The sequence below is a fragment of the Panthera tigris genome, chromosome F2, assembly GCF_018350195.1.
Source record: "Panthera tigris isolate Pti1 chromosome F2, P.tigris_Pti1_mat1.1, whole genome shotgun sequence".
Lineage (NCBI taxonomy): Eukaryota > Metazoa > Chordata > Mammalia > Carnivora > Felidae > Panthera > Panthera tigris.
In genome coordinates, this window is record NC_056676.1 from 40,412,249 (window position 1) to 40,416,230 (window position 3,982).

At 48.6% G+C, this 3,982-nt stretch overlaps 1 long non-coding RNA gene across 1 annotated transcript; it reads left to right on the plus strand.

Moving 5' to 3' along the window:
- The first annotated feature begins 703 nt into the window (after window positions 1-703).
- On the plus strand, window positions 704-3,415 carry LOC122235071. The gene is made up of 3 exons (XR_006213187.1): window positions 704-1,030; window positions 1,407-1,507; window positions 2,938-3,415. It is a non-coding gene; the product is annotated as an uncharacterized LOC122235071 (long non-coding RNA).
- Window positions 3,416-3,982: the final 567 nt, after the last annotated feature.

The following is a 3,982-nucleotide window of genomic DNA, read 5'->3' on the forward strand; positions in this document are numbered from 1 at the left end:
AAGAGCAGGGAGAAGAGTAAGGTGATGATGGCAGTTCCAAAACAAGATAAAGGGGTTTGGGTTAAGGTGGTAGGAGGGGAGATGGAGAGAGGGGGTGGATTTGGGGTAAGTTTTGAGATGCAGTTGACAGGACAGGCCATGGATTAAATGATGATGGCAGGAAGGGGTTGCAGAAAAAAAGAACAATCTAAGATAACTCCTAAAGGCATGCCTAGGAAGCAGGCCTTTTTAGGGGAAGGGAGAGCACGACTGAAGAGTCTTGTTTTGGCCATATGAATATGGAGTGACCACTAGGCATCTCTAAGTGGCGATGTCCTGTAGGAAGCTGGATATGTAAGTGTGGGATTTCTCAAGGAGGTCAAGGCTGGTGATAAATATTTGGGCATTATTGGCTTCCAGGTGGACTTAAAGCCTTAAGACTAGACAAGGAATCACCTGGAGAGAGGGGAAAGGGGAGAAGCAGGAGGATCAGATCAAGTCTGCTGAGGAGAAGCCAAGGAGGAGGAAGGAGGGGAAGGAATGTCAGGGACACTGAGAGAGAAGAACGTTTCAAGGAGGAGACAGAGACAGCTGTGTTGAGCATGGCACACGGGCCAAGGAAGATGGTCCTGGATGAGCGTCCCCTGGATTATGCTACATGAAGACCATTGGTGACCTAGACAAAGGCAGAGGCTGCCTGTAGAGAGTTTGGGGACAGAAAACTGGCTGAAGAGGAGTGATGACATAATGGGACCCAGAAGTTGACCCAGGACTGTAGAACATTATCCTATTTAACTGTCATAATCATGATGTGAAGGAGGCATTGTTTTCACCCCATTTAAAGATCCAAATATGGAGACTTGGGATCATGAGGTCACTAAGGGTTGGAGTAGCTTTTGACTCAGTTTGAGTTCTTAGCCTCTCTTCTTTTACTGCCTCGCACTCCACCCCACCCTCTAATTCCACAGCTCCCTGGAGCAAGGATTAGCCGCATAGGATCACCTAGAGGAAGAAAGAAAACAAGTGAAGGGAAATTTCTCTGTGGAATGTGGTAAGCAGGGCTTACAGAGGGAGGAATGATGTCACCGCGCCAGCAGAGGTATAGGCTGTGCAGTTGCTCTCGCAGTCTTGCCTCCAGCAACTCCACATCAGCCCATTTGTCATCCCCCTATCTTAAACAAACTGCCCCGCAGTCTAGAAAGAACGACAGCTACATTCCAGAGGATCCAATTTTGCCTTGTAGAGTATAGACATCCATGGCACGGGCCTTGAAATAGCCCAGCAGGGGGAATGATTGAAACTCCAGGGGCTGTGCCTTTATATATAGCCTTGAAACAGTAACGTTAAATCTTACTAATGCCACACTTCCCACCTAACCTATCCCATAAGAAAGGAAAGAAATCTGATCAGAGTGAGGTCCTCAACAGGGACAAGAAATAGGCGAGGGATCAGCACTTTATTCCAGAAGGAATCACAGCCGAAAAAACTGTTGCACAGGAGACATGAGGCTCATTCTTCTTCTGTAAAGGTGAGCTCAAAAACCCTGTCAGAGAAGTCTCATCTTCTTGGACTGTGTTTTCTCTTCTTTTCTTTTCTTTTCTTTTCTTTTCTTTTCTTTTCTTTTCCTTTTCTTTTCTCTTTTCTCTTCTCTCCTCTCCTTTCCTTTCCTTTTTATAAGTTTATTTATTTCTTTTGAGAGAGAGGGAGAGAGAGAGTGCACACAAGAGAGACAGTGAGCATGAGCAAGAGGGGAGCAGAGATGGGGGAGAGATAATCCCAAGTAAGCTCCACCTTGTCAACCCAGTCTAACCCAGGGCTCAATCTTACGACCGTGAGATCATGACTTGAGCCAAAATCAAGAGTTGGACGCTTAACCAACTGAGCTACCCAGGTGTTCCTGGAGTGAGTTTTCTTAAACATAAAATGAGGAGCAAAGACTCAATATCTGGTTTTCGATATTTGTTTACCCCTAAGCACAGGCTCTGTTTCTGAAACGGAAATTTACATGGTGCTCCAGTAAATTTATGTCAGTGTGAAGGGCATGTGCCGCTCGCACCAAACCAAGGAGGGTCTTTGGTTTAAGTTCAGAGTCCAGCACCATTCCTCCTGAAATGAAGGACCATTTACAGTGAGTGTGGCTTCACATACAAGGTAAACAGCTGCAGGTGGAACAGGAAAGACAAACACTTCTGAGTATTGTAATTGTAGGGTCTCGTGTACCCCAAGTAGCAAAGCCCATGGCCAAGCTTAGAGGGGAAAGGCTGTTCTACAAAGCATAGGGTCTGCTAAGAGGAACAATAACCTCCTTTGATCTGAAGCTGTCTGGTTAACTAGTGATCTCCTTGGCAAGGTTATTCCCCAACTCCCCTCCCCCAGAATGGCTCTTTCTAATAGGAGGCTGATCTGGAGGAGGGGTCCTAGTTCACCTCCCAGCCTCCACCTGCAAAGCTCAGAGAACCTTAGAGGGCCCATGGACAATTTGAGGGCAAATTACCAGAACCCAAGATCAGAGCCTCATCCTCCTCATTTATTTTTGTAAATTAAGTGGGACAGCAAGCCCAGAGTAAGGACTTGAAGGAGTAAAGGAAGGAGCGGTCCTCTTCTGGAGAGAAAGTGAGGTTGGGAGGGAGGTGACACCCAGGGGGTCTCTCTCTTTGCAGAGGGATGGAACTGGAAGGACCGTCTTTGGCAAAGTAAAGAACATCTGAGCTGGAGAGAGGGTCGTCTTTATCCTGTCTCTGCCCTGATACCTACCTGGCCTTTTAGTAAAGAATCCCTCCACCATGGTCTTGCCAGTTTGGTCTGGAGGAGGCCTGTAAGGCAGGCTGCCCAGGGAAGGTACGGGTTTTGTACCAGTTCTCTGGGAGGGGGTCAAAAGGAGCTAGTGCTGCATGGGCACCGCTCCCTCTGCCCGCCCCATCATACGGAATCACAAGCAGACTCTCCACTCATTCGTAGGAGCAAAGAGGGAAGTACATACTTGGAGATGAAGAGGAGGGTCTTGCCACCCTGGAGTGAACTCTGGTTGAACCATGGATGGGGAAGCCTTGCACCTTGCTTGGGTGGCCAAGAGGACTCTAGAAGGCTTACCGGCAGCAACCCGGAGGCCTACGGGAGGCAGGGCTGTCAGGAGCAGAAACGGCACCGTGGCGGAGCGTGGACTTTGGAGCCCGGATGCCAGAATGCAAGTCTTGGCTCAGTCACTTAGGACTCTGACCTAAGACAATTTCCCTGGCCTCTCTAGGCTTCTTTGCTTGTTAATGAGAGAGATAAAACTACATCACAGGCGTGGGGGTTGGGATTGAATGAGTGTATCTATAAATGAGTTCAAATGTAAAGTGCTTACAAAAGCGCATGGCAGGAGTGAGCGGGCATTAAATTGTCTTTTATTGTCTTGAGGCTGCATGGCAAGTGCATTGCTAATGTGATTTTATGTCTAGAGAGGTCAAAGGTCCTCTCAAGCTGCTACGTGGTTTTCCCATGGTTCTTGCCTCCCATCTGGTCTCCTATGGGACCCCTCAAAGATCCTTTGTGAATCCTTTGTGATGATCTTAGTGTCCCTTTCGGGTGTAAGGGCCTGTGTGTGGTCAAGAATACTTCCAGAAAGTAGCTTAGTCCACACCACCTACTTTGAAGGTAAAGTGTGCCCTTTGGGTCCCTCATCAAAAAAGGCACATCCAGCACTAGGCCTAAGCCACATGGTGTTTTCCAAACTTCTCTGAGTCCCTGTTGAGTCCCCTTCTGACTTGTCCTGAAGCACCCTGGCCATCCCCATGCCTCAGTTGTCCTGAGCACCCACCTGGGCCTCCCCAGACCCTCCCAGTTTCGTTTCTGCTAGTGCTGGGCATCCTGTTCCCCCTCTCCCAGCTTGTAGCCACAGGGGTGGGGCCGGTTCAAACCTTGGATTAATCTCCCACCAACAGGCACCCTCACATCTAGCGTCCCTCAAATGTCTCCTTCCCGAGGAGGCCATACAGTCTACTCTGACTAAAGTGTCAACCTC